The 12,651-nt window shown below is 49.1% G+C and overlaps 1 long non-coding RNA gene across 1 annotated transcript; it reads right to left on the reverse strand.

The window, feature by feature from the left end:
- Positions 1–271: 271 nt before the first annotated feature.
- Positions 272–10,277, reverse strand: LOC112130308 (uncharacterized). Its single transcript, XR_008517039.2, has 4 exons — positions 10,013–10,277; positions 4,371–4,449; positions 2,366–2,419; positions 272–2,284 (listed from the first exon to the last, which is right to left on the reverse strand). It is a non-coding gene; the product is annotated as an uncharacterized LOC112130308 (long non-coding RNA).
- Positions 10,278–12,651: the final 2,374 nt, after the last annotated feature.

The raw sequence follows: 12,651 nt of genomic DNA on the forward strand, positions 1-12,651 counted from the left end.
TGTCCCTGGCCTGATATCTTTACCTTCACTCAGGCCCTTCCTTCACCTCCTGAGGACTTTCCAGCTCCCCTAGTAACCAGAACTGCCAGACTTATTGAGCAAGTTTATTTTCTATTTTTTGAGCAAATATATTTACTTATTTATTGAGCAGATGAAAATACAGGATGCCCAATGAAATCTGAATTTCAAAATAACAATGATTTTTAGTATAAATATGGCCCATGAAATATTTGGAACATACTTACACTAAAAAAAGTTTTTTGCTGTTGATCTGAAATTCAAAGTTAGGTGGACATCCTGTATTTTATCTTGAAACTCTCCTCATAACCATCACGCCCCCAGTATAGACAAAATTCTTCAACAGTCTCAGCAAGGAATAAACACGAAATAGGGATGTCTTTCCAATCACACGGCTCTTTCAAGTCTCCTTTCCTTATCTGAAGCAGAAGTTGCTGGTTGCTTCTGAATTTCTGGCCTTTACTTTTAATTTGGAAACAGAGCCCCATTGACCATTGCCATTCAGCTAAAAGTTGTGCTCTCCGGGGTTCCTGACAGCTAGGTCTTCTGGAAATGAGACTGAATTATAACCAGTGGGATAGGGGAGGGAGTGTTGGGGTATGCCTGGGAATACTTCTTTAATGGAGGTCTTCTCTTTCTTCATCCTACTGCTAAGAATATAGCTATGATGACTGGAGCAACAGTAGCCATATTGGACCGTGAGGACACAGTTCACATCAGTGTAGAAAGCTGGAAGTAACCTAGTCCCTAGTAGCTTCCTGGAGCAGAACTACCATATCAGCCCTGGATGCCTCACTCCAGACATTTTTCACATGAAAGAAAAGTCAACTTTTCTTTTTTTTTTTTTTTGAGATGGGGTCTCACTCTATTACCCAGGTTGGAGTGCAGTGGCGTGATCTCAGCTCACTGCAATCTCTGCGTCCCAGGCTCAAGCAATCCTCCCACCTCAGCCTCCTGAGAAGCTGGAACCACAGGCACACACCACCACACCCAGCTAATTTGTTGCAGTTTTGGTAGAGATGGAGTTTCACCATGTTACCCAGGCTGATCTCAAATTCCTGAGCTCAGGAGATTCACCCGCCTCAGTCTCCCAAAGTGTTGGCATGAGCCACCACGTCTGGCCAAAGTCAACTTTTATTTTGTTTCAGCCAACGATGTTTGTGGGTTTTCTGGCTTTACAGCCAAGCCAAGAGATATCATCCATTAATGACATCTCAGCAGATTCCATCACTTTCTGGTCACAATTTGGGGAGTCTAGTTAAAAATGCAATCTCATATCCCATTGGAATCTTATGTCCTCCCTTCCACCAGGCTTGGTCATGTTTGAGGCTCATGAGGCTTGATGGGGAGGAAGATAAGACAGCCATAAGGAATATCAGGAAAAGGAGATGGAAGCACTGAAGGATGCTGGCCAGAGGAAGATGAATCCATCCAGACAAGGGATCCCAGGAGCTTTGGGAGGCAAAGGCCCTTGAGAAACTAGAGCACAATTCTCATGGGTGGAAACCGTGTAGTGTGGGACGGTGAGTGGGGGGTGAGTAGAGGCAACAAGGTGTGTGCTTGCACAATACATTGTGTCTCTTGGTTATTTGGAAGTGGAACTCAGAGACTCCAGTCTAAAGCTTTGCCCAGAGAGAGATTCCCCCTCAACCTTCCAGTAAATTCCCCATGGAAGGTCAGCCTCTGCTACTTGCAAACCTAAGAACCATGGTTAAGGTGCTCTGACATCATGGTTAAGTCACTAAGCTTCCTAATGCCTGATCTCTTCATCAGTAGATAGCAAAGGCAGCCCAGGGTCTATTCCCCCTGCATTCACTGTTTCTACTGTGCATTCAGCAACATGCCAGACAGGTGCTGCTTCCTATGGGGCTCAAAGCACCTTGAAAACATCATCAGCATGGTTAGGAATTCCAGGCTGCATGTGTACACTGCTTTAATATTACCTCTCACCATTGCTTCTCCTAAGGGCCATCGAATCTCTAGCACACAGGGACCCTTGGAGTCAGTTTCATTAGAGAAAGAGCCAGGTTAATTCCAGCCCAGCGAGGAGGCTCTGAATCAAATGGCCGCCTCTTCCTTCCAGAGCATCTTCGGGCTGACCCCCGGGCGCCCTTCTATCAGGGGAAAGATTGGACCGCCCGGCAGTTATCGACGGAGACGGCCGACGGACATTAATTGGGACTGCACAGGGAGTCTCTTTCATTTCCAAGTACCAGCTATGAGCGAGTGATGGACGCGTCCTGGTGAGATTCCGAGTCTCCTGGAGCTGAGTGATACAGAGACTCATGAGCAAGGCCTGCCTGTCTGCCCAGGGCAGGGACATCATCAGCCCCAACGAGTCACTGACCTTTAGAAGGAGAAAAATCATCATAAGCGCAGCAGCAGCCCCTGACTGAAGGATCTGCAATCATGAAAATGTAAAAGTTAAATGACTTCCAAGGAGAGCGACTGCTTTCCCTGCAGCACAAATGTTCTACCCCAACTCGATGCTCTCCGTCCTCTGCCCCACCAGGGATAGTATCTGGTCTCCTGGAAGGTCACAGCCCTGGCCTCCCTGCCTCCTGAACCTCCCACCCCTGTCCATCCGAAACACTAACCAGGGGAGAGCAGGTCCAGAGAAGGGAAATCAGGGGGCTCACACCAAAAGAAATGAGAGTGGATGATGAAGCAGAACCTCCATGCCCACTGCACCATGGTCTGTGGACTTAGCATGGCCTTCAAGGCCCTCCCTGAAGGAGCAGCTGCCAGCATCTCAAGTGTGCTGCCCATCGAAACTGTCATAGTTCACAGTATGCCTCCTCCACCCCCTTGGACACAGACTGCATATCTCTGTGTCCTCAGTGCCACCCTGAGACCTCACTCATAGCAGGTATCCAGTGAGCCCTCTGGAAAGGGCTGGGCACCCCATGGCCAGGTGGCTTCAGCGAAGCTCTCGAGCTGTGGCTGCCTTCTCCAGGCATGGCCCTCTGGAGGCACGCTCCACTCTTCCTGGCTCCTTCAGTCACTTTCCAATCCTCCCGTGGGCTCAGACATGCTTTTAAGCAAAGATCCCTGACTCTCCCATTAAGGAGTCCAAAGAAAGACAGATCGACGTTCTCTCTGACAGCCAGAGTTCCCTGGCAGGGAGACCGGATTTGGGAATGGGGTCACAGACAACCCACACCCACTCCCATGGCCCAGTCTTTTTGTCTCTCATGCCACCATCCTCTCCGCTGCGGAGGGGCCGATGGTGGTCAGATTCGTGGATCAATGTGATGCATCTGTCTCCTGATCCTCCTGACCTGTCTGCTTGGTTTTAAGGGTTTTGTCCTTTCTTTTGCCTTTTATTGTAAAGCCTCAAACTCCTTTTGAAAAAAAAGGCAGGAGCATAAATATTACATAAGTTTAAACAAGATATAAATATGTAATTGACTGTGAAGGGCTGAGTGGAATGTCTCCCAACATGTAGGTCCTGTTGTGCCCAGGATGGAGTGGGGGACCAGCCCTTTCACCGGGGCCTGTCCACTCCAAGAGGAGATGGAAACGGAAGCGCGTAGGCTGAGCTGGACCGTGAGCATCGCAAGCAGAGCTGTGTGCTTCTGTGCACCACTGTGAGCCCAGCGCTGCACAGCGGAGCTCACCAAACACTGAGTGAATGAATGAATGAATGAACTGCTTCATCCTTCTGCATGTTCTCCATTCAGATAGGGTTTCCAGAGAGCAGCTAGAGATTGGGAAACTGGAGATGTCATGCGCTGAAGCCTATTTCATCAGGTCTTCTATGTCCTGGAGGTGCTCGGGGGTGGAAAAGGGACAACTTCCAAGGGGAACAGCGTTGGGAAAGTGCCCACCATGGAACAAAAGCTTCCTGCACCCCCTGAGGAATCAGCACCCTGCCTGGTGCCCTGTGCACTTCCTGCACTGTTTTCCCCACACTTCCACTGCCACCACCCTGGCTTAGGCCATCATTACCCTAGCCTCTCCCCCTGCACTCCACTGCCCCTTCTCCAGTTCACAGCCAGAATGATGCTTTTAACATGGGAATCTGAGCCTGTTGCCACACAGCCCAAGAACCCTTCCTTTCCGAGCCTGCAAGCCTGTGTGACCTGGCCCAGCCCCATGAATCTCATTGCTCCCCTTTCCTCCCTCTTGCTCCCCCAACAAAAACCCTCCTCAGGACCCTTGCCCTTGAGGTGCCTTTGCCTGGATGGCTCTTCTCCAAAACAGTCACCCAGCTCCTCTCTCCCTCACTTTCTTCCATCCCTGCTCAAATGCCACCTCCTCTAAGCAGTCCTCCCTGACTGCTCAGGCAAAACACCACCACCACCACCACCATCAGACTCACAACTCTCCACCCCCTTACCTGGTCTTACCTTTCTTTATAGCACCTTTCTCTGGCTGACAGCCATCACACTGTGCGTAGATTCATTTATTCACTTCTTGTTCACCTCTCTTATTTAAAAGAGAGCATTGTGAGAACAGGGACCGTGTCCATCTAGCTCACCACTAAACCCCAGTGTCCAACACATAGGAACATGGCAATCAATATTTGTTGACTAAATTAACTCCCATCTAAGAAATGAAGTGACTGGGACTTGGAGAGGTGAAAAACACCTTCAGAAGATGAGCGTAGACCCTGGCTCTTCCCCTTACCTGCGGGGGTCACATTCTTTCCCAAGTCAAGACAATGGTGACTGCCGTGCAGATCCTGAGACCCTGACCCAGGCAATGCTCAGAGAATGACTTTGCACAGTTTTATTATATTTGGCAAGAGATAATTAACCGTGTCCCTTGTATCAACAGCCTTGGATAAAGAGTGGCCCCAGCTCTGCAAGCACCCAGGCAGTTTTGCAAACCAGATTATTACTTCATATAAATATTTAATGAGGCTTGCCCTCCAGGTCTCCCTTCCCGGTCCATGATCATTAAATATAATCTTACAGCCAAAATTCAAACTCAGCCGTCTTGGGTGGGAGAAGGGAGAGTTCGAACCTACTGAAGATCCTGGTTAACTTTAAACTCAACAGCAGATGAAGGGGAAAACAGCAGATGAAGGGGAAAACAGCACAAAAGGGGGGAAAAGGAAGGTAGGGAGGGAAGAAGAGAGATATGACAGGCCAATATTTCTAAAAAGCCCCATTGGACACTGTAGTGTAGCAAATGGTATCCCCCAAAATTCATGTCTACTGGAACCTCAGAATGTGACCTTGTCTGGAAATCGGGTCTTTTCAGATGTCATTAGTTAAAATGAGGTCATACAGGATTAGGGTAGATCCTAAATCCAATGACTGGTGTCCTTATTAAATAAAATAAAATAAAATAAAATAAAATAAAATAAAGGAGAGAAGCCAGAAGGCCATGTGGAGACAGAGGCAGAGAGCAGTGTTGCAGCCACAAGCCAAGGGCCACCTGGAACCATCAGATGCTGGAAGAGACAAGGAAAGACCCTTCCCTAGCTCTTCTGGAGGGGGCACGGCTCTGCATATACCTTGATTTTGAACCTCTGGCCTCCAGAACTCTGAGATAATATATTCTTGCTGTTCTAAACCAGCCAGTTTGCAGTAATTTGTCACAGCAGCCCCCAGGAGATTCATACAGGCTTTTTGGAATTTTCTCCAGGGTGCTCCCAACCCTCAGAGCCTCTCCAGCAGAGCTAAGTGAGGGCCCGGAGTGGGAGCATGGGGTGGTTTTTGAGCAGGAGGCCCAGGCTCTGTGGCTGTGCCCTGAGCTGCCTCAGTCTCCCCAGCCACCCCTCGGCTAGCTTGGCCCCCAGAGCCAGCTGACCCTCTGGGGGCTCTCAGGGCCCTGGCTCCGTGTCACCTCTTCACTTTCCCTTCCTCTCGAAGTCCTCTTCTTGAAATACCAACACGTGAGCTTCCAATGATGCTTCTTGGGCTGGAGTCAGGCCGCACTGCAGGGACACTGAGGATCCACCATGTGGGGTCAAGAGTCAAATTCAAGGAGACCCTGTACACAGCAGGGCCATCCGTATCCCTGACTGCCGCCTGCAACTCCCGCAACTCCCCGTGTTCCTTCTCACTTCTCACCCCCGCGATGAGAGGCCTCATCCAGGACAGCCTGAGCAGCCCAGCATCCAGCGGGGAGGTTGGCTGCAGGCAGGGGTAAGGGCCTGGGTCCGCACTGTGCTGCCCACATCTACTGTGCCCAGGAGCACCCCAGGCCCCCGTCCAGGTGCAGGCTTTGACGCAGGAGGCATGTGGGGCCTGAGGTCCTGCATTTCAGGCGAGCTCTCTAGTGACGTAAGACATGCTTGGCAGGACAGCTCAGGAGAGGCCTCTCTGTGCCTTCATCCCTGGCCAGCTGGTCTTCCTGAAGGGACCACATGCTCCAAGGGCTGTGGTGAATAAATATGCCCCGAAAGGTGGAGAGACAACCTCCACATGCACAGGGTTTAACTTGGATGTACTCAAATAGGGAAGCCTGTTTCTTCTCTAGCAAAGGACGGAGTCACAGTGCAAACAGCCTAAAAGATAAATGAGCATGGACAGTCTCAACAGCAAGAAGAGGACAGGCAGGTGGGGGAGAGGGAGAGCAGCACTGCGTCTGGTGGACCTGCATGACTCCAACCAGTACCACAAAAGGCACTTCCAGATTAATCCATAGGTGAGCAAATCTGAAGAATCTATCAGCTATCTCCCCAAAAGAGAGAAAAACTAACATTAGTTGTGCACATACTATAAGCTGTCATCCTCCATTGACTCATTTCATGCCTACGAGCACCCTCTGAGATGCATGCTTGAGTCTCCATTGTACAGACTGGGAGATGGAAGTTCAGAGAGGTTAAGTGACTTGCCAAAGGTCACAGAGCCCACAAGTGGCAGGATTCACAGTTCTGTTTCTTTCTTTCTATTATATCACAGGTTTTAAGAGCCGACCAGCTTCCAGGGATCATCTCCCACCTGGAATGAAGTTAAGAGAACAAGCAGGAAAGGGAAGACAGGGTGAACTGGCCAAGAAATCCATAATTGTGTAAATTACAAAACAAAGCTCTTCAGCCCCTTCCTCATGACTCAGACATGGAGACAAAGGACAGATGAAAGGGAGGAAATGTCTTTGCCTCCCTGGAAAGGAAGGAGACCTACCAAGCAGAAAGAGAGGGAGGAGGGAAGGGACAGCTCGGTGGAGCTGCAATGACCAAGTGGGGTACGGTGGGGAGAAATCCGGAGACATTTCCCAGTCTTGCCAGAAATTCCCAGTCCCATGCGTTTCCTCCCGCAGGGGAGGAAAGGGAGTCACTGCTGTCCCTTCTCGCACTCTGCAAGGTTTAGGTCCAATTGGGTCTCACAGAACTTGATGGCAGGGAGAGTGGTGGGGAGCAGTCACGGCACCCCTGCAGAGAAACAGCGTGGGAAACTATGCCAAACTTTGACCTTGGGGGTAAGCCCCGCCCGTGTGACTCAGTTCTCTCATCCTTTTTGGAGTAGCCTGGTGGAGAGCCAGACCAAGGCTGACCATGCTCCAGGCTCTGGACTCAGAACTGGGGCTGACACAGCCAGCACTTCCTGCCTGTGTGGCTTTGAGAACTCGGCTCAGTCCCTCCATGCCTCCGTCTCCCTATCGTTGGGAAGAGGTGGCAACACCCCTGCCTGATCGTGGCACTGTGACCTCGAGCCTAAGGCTTCTTTGAGCCCGGAGCATCCAGTACTCGGCAAGGACTTCGGTTGGTGGCGTTCCTGCTTCCTCCCCGTCACTTTAGAGGGAACTCATTCATCCCCAGCTGAAGTGTAAATAACCGACATTGCCCAAACCTAAAGAAGTGAAAGTAGACAAACCAAGGAGTGGCCCCCAAAGGGACCTTCCCTTCCAGATAGGAGCTTCCATTCAAGACACTGTCCACTCCCCACTGCTGGAGAACCCCAGCCTGGGGGTGCCCAGGGCCTCCTTAAACAAGAATTATCCTCCAGAGGCCTAATGCTCGACAAATAAACGGCTCAAACACCTCCTATTTTACCCCAAAAGACAGTTACCACCAGAATAGGCCCAAACTGTGAGCTCCAGAAGAACAGAAAATGTGTCCATCATTCCCTCTGTGAATTGCCAGCAGCTATTAGCACAAGCGTCTGGCGCCTGGGATGCCCTTGGTAGGAGGGGCTTGAATTTAGGAAAAAGTGAATGTTAGAGCTCAGCTCAGGAAGTCCCAGGAGATCATAAAAAGCAGATGATCATGCTCTCTCCGTGAGGCGGAGCTTGCAGTGAGCCGAGATCGTGCCACTGCACTCCAGCCTGGGCAACAGAGCGAGACTCCATCTCAAAAAAAAAAAAAAGGTGGGGATATTCCCAAATGCTCCAGCCCTGATCGTAGCTGACAGCTATCGAAGGAGCACAGACCAGCCAGAGCCAGAACAGTGGTTTCCAAGGGCAAACCCTCCTTATAAATTCCATCCCTTCAATGGAACTGCACTTTATCTCCTCCTGCAGAAAGGAATCGATCTTGATGTCAATCAGCGTGGCACTCGCTTCTGACGGACTCACAGCGCAGCTGAGAAAGCTGGTCCGATGCTCCGTTAATGCGGCACTTTAATAACAATATCACTTAGATCTCAAACTGCTTAATTAGATTTCACTCATTGCCATCACTCGCCTCATTTGAACTGCTTGTTTATAATTTATGGTCTTTATGCATTTGGTTGTTCATTTGTAAAATAGGAGAAAACAATCACCGGGCAAAAAGCAAAGCTTAAGAAATGGATTTGACTTTTCCCAAGGGCTGGGGCGCTGCAGGGCTGAGCAGCAAGGTCAAAGGAGGAGGATGCTGGATGTGTGGTTGTTTATTGTTCCTGCCTGCTCAGCATCCTTTGTCCTTTCTCCTAGTAAGAGCTCCTGGGGTTTCCCCCAGATAAGGATCCTCCCCAGCTCCAGGCCTTTGTGGTTGAGCCATTCTTCCACCTTCAGAAGGCATCTGCCAGCAGCAGCCTCCACCATCAGCTTGTTCTGACTCCAGTGGACTCAGTGATTGTTTCAAATATAGGCACCTGACCCAAAGCAGTCCAATGACAGTGAGCCCTAAACATTTGCTGTAATTACAAACCTGCATGACTCCAAACAGCAGGTGAAGGGGAAAACAGCAGAGAAAGAGAGAAGGTCCCTCCTTCCCTTGGACCTTCCAAGGGGTCCGAGGGAAAGTCATTCCCTTGGGAATGACCCAGTTGGACTTAAACCTTGCAGAGTGCGGTGAGGGGGAGCAGTGACTCCCTTTCCTCCCCTACAGCTGGGGAAGAGGCATGCCTCTTGCTGGTGGAATTTCAGTCTGTGCAGTGTGGGGGCCAATCTCCCTCCCGCAGCTGGGTGAGGTGAACTGGCTGAGAACTAGCTTGAGGAAGCAGAACAAGGGAATTCCTGGAGACATTTCTGAGCACCTGGACTTAGTTATGCCTGAATCCAGGGATGCTGGATACTTAAATTTTGTGAGTCAACATGTTCCCTTGTTTCTTTCAACCTATTTGAGCTGAATTTCTTTCACCTGCAATGGAAAGAAGTTAAACTGACAAGATGTGATGTCAGAGATCACCTTCATGAGAAACACCTTAGTCACCGATTCTTCTACAAACCCAATTTGCGATGCATTTCTAAACATTAAAACTGTGAAAAGTGCTAGAGTGATATCAAAGATGCCATTTTGAATTCATAGAGAAGAGTGGGGTTTCCTCTGGCCACCTTACCCCACATTTCAACATCACCCCAGCCCCACCATGACATAACACATTCCCTTGCCCTACTTTTTTTTTCTCCTTGGTTTTTATGGTCGAACATACTAAATATCTTACTCGTTTGTTTTTTTTATGATGTCTCTCTCCACTACAAAATCAGCTCCCCAAGGACAGGCGTTTTTCAATGTTTTGTTCACTGATATGTCTCCATGTCAGTGGAACCGAGACATAGTAGTCCTTCAGTGGTCATTCATTGTCTGATTGAGTAAATCAAGCTGTTGTAGGAACTACATTCAGCCACTAGTAAGAGATGGAAGGTAAGCAATGTGGGAGTTTCTTTCTCTTACACATCAATCTGGAGGGTTCAGAGCTGGTGTGGAGACTGCATGGTGTTCTCCGGAACCCAAGTGCCTTCTGTCCTGCTGTCACCCTGTCCTCAGCACATAGATTCCCTCCTCAAGGTCTTCTCATGGTCCAAGATGGCTGCTGGTGCTCCAGCCACATCATCCGCATTCCATGCAAGAAAAGGGGATAAAGAGACCCTCTCAAATGCTTTCCCAGAAGAAAAAACAACTGCTACCTTCGCCTCATTGGCCACCCCAGCTGCAAAAGAGGCTGGGAAATGACATCTTTTAGATAGGCACACTGCCATCCCAATAAGATCAATGTTCTACTACTAAAGAAGAAGGATGGAGATGAAACTTGGAAAGCAACTAGAAATCTTTGTGCGGGGCAAAAAGAAGCCATGTAAATGAGGAAATGATAGTACTATAGGGAAGAAAACTACACAGCCATTAACAATCAGGTTTTTAGAAAACTCTGACTAATGCTAGAGAATATCTATGATACACTGTCACATGAAAAAGGTGGGCTCTAAAACTATGGAAGACCTCTATTTTTGTAAACACATTTGCCAACCACACACACACACACACACCAAAGACTTGAAAGAAATACACCACCACATTCATAGTGTTTTCCTCTAATTAGGCAATTACAGGTGGCTTTTATTTTCCTTTTATGCTTTTTTTTCCAGAGGTTTTTGACAAACATGTTGCTTAAAAAAAAATTTTTTTTTGAGGAGTCTTGCTCTGTAGCCCAGGCTGGAGTGCAGTGGCATGATCTCAGCTCTCTGCAATCTCTGCCTCCCAGGTTCAAGCAATTCTCCTGCCTCAGCCTCCCAAATATCTGAGATTACAGGTGCCCGCCACCACACCTGGCTAGTTTTTGTATTTTTAGTAGAGACTGGGTTTTACCATGTTGGCCAGGCTGGTCTCGAACTCCTGACCTCTGGTGATCCACTTGCCTCAGCCTCCCAAATTGCTGGGATTATAGGCATGAGCCACCACACCTGGCCGCTTAAAATTTTAAGTAGCAAGTAGAGTGAGTGGCATCCCCATTCCTGGTTTAGCTCTGTGCCGTCTCATGGTGGGGCAGACCAGGGGGAAGAAGAGAAGAAAGGAGAGGGAGTAGAGTTGGGAAAGGGCAGAGAGAAGGAAGGGAGGGAAGTGATGAGAACAAGCAAGAGGGTCCGGGAGGAGAGGAGAGGGGAGGAGAAAGAAGAGGAAAGAGTCCAGAGAGGCCGTGATTTCTGCTAGGAAGGGCTGGGAAGGACTTTAAAAGGAGCACAGGAGTTGGGTTTCCTCCAAAACACCCAGAGTCCTTGCCCACCCCACAGTCCTCCCTGCAACACCCCACCACCACCACCACCAAGGGCAAACTCTAAGAGGATCTGATGTTTCCTTGGATCACAGAAGCCCAGGGAGCAAACCCCACAGCTGAAACTGACTCATGCCTCTTCCATGCCACCCCCTGCCCCTGTGCCCTGGAGCCTCCCTTGGTTCATTTTTGGCAATCCTTGGTTCCTACAATTCCTGCAGCTGCCTTGATTCAAACTCCCTCCCCAACTCACCCCAGGCTTAAGGTGGACTGGATGGGAGCTGCAGGTCATGGCAGGGGTCGGGGGGGATCTCCAGCCAGTTACACCCCAAGGAGATGGAAATCAAAGCCAATAGAAACTCCTGTTGTTCACCAGCCCCTTCAAACATCCTGCTTGGAGCAGATTCAGGCTCTGGAAAAGTTCACAGGAAATCCTGGAGATCAGATGCTTACTCAGCAACCACAAGCTTTATCTTGGGTCTGAGTCCCAGAAAACAAAGACAAAAGTTTCTTCTAAGACTCCCTTCTCCCTTCGCCAACCGGTGGAGCACCATTTCCAAATAAAGGGACTCCAAAAGCAATCCTAAAGCAGAACTTGAAAGTCAAATCACATTCTCAAAGCTCGTGCAGTTAAAACACAGGTCAGATGCCCCCAGACAGAGTTCCCCAACCATACCAGAGAGGGTCCCCCCACAGCCCGCCCTCCCACTAGCTGCAGAAAAGCAGCTAGACTTGAGCTGTTCAATTCAGTAGCCATGAGGATTATGTGGTTCTTCAGCACCCAGTGTAGCCAAGGAACTGAATTTTTTAACTTTAATAAACTTAAACTTTAAAACTGAACAGTAAAATATTTGTCCATGAAGACAATTTTATTGTTTTGTAGAACTACTTACTGTATTCATTTCCAATTGCTACTGTGATGAATTACCAGAAACCTTGTAACTTAAAACAACAGGCTGGGTACAGTGGCTCAGGCCTGTAATCCCAGCATTTTGGGAGGCCATGGTGGGTGGATCACTTGAGTCCAGGAGTTCAAGACCCGACTGGGCAACATGGTGAAACCCCATCTCTATTAAAATTAAGAAAATTAGTAAGGCATAGTGACACGTGCCTATAGTTTCAGCTACTCGAGAGGCTGAGGTGGGGAGGATGGCTTGAGCCCGAGAGGTCAAGGCTGCAGTGAGCTGTGCATTCCAGACTGGGGGACAGAGTGAGACCCTATCTCAAAAATAAAATAAAGCAACACACACTTTTTATCTTACAGGTCTGGAGGTGAGAAGCTCAAAATGTGGCCTGCAGGCTAAAATGAAGGTGTCAGCAGGGCTGC

This window comes from Pongo abelii, chromosome 21 (genome assembly GCF_028885655.2).
Source record: "Pongo abelii isolate AG06213 chromosome 21, NHGRI_mPonAbe1-v2.0_pri, whole genome shotgun sequence".
Taxonomy (NCBI): Eukaryota; Metazoa; Chordata; class Mammalia; order Primates; family Hominidae; genus Pongo; species Pongo abelii.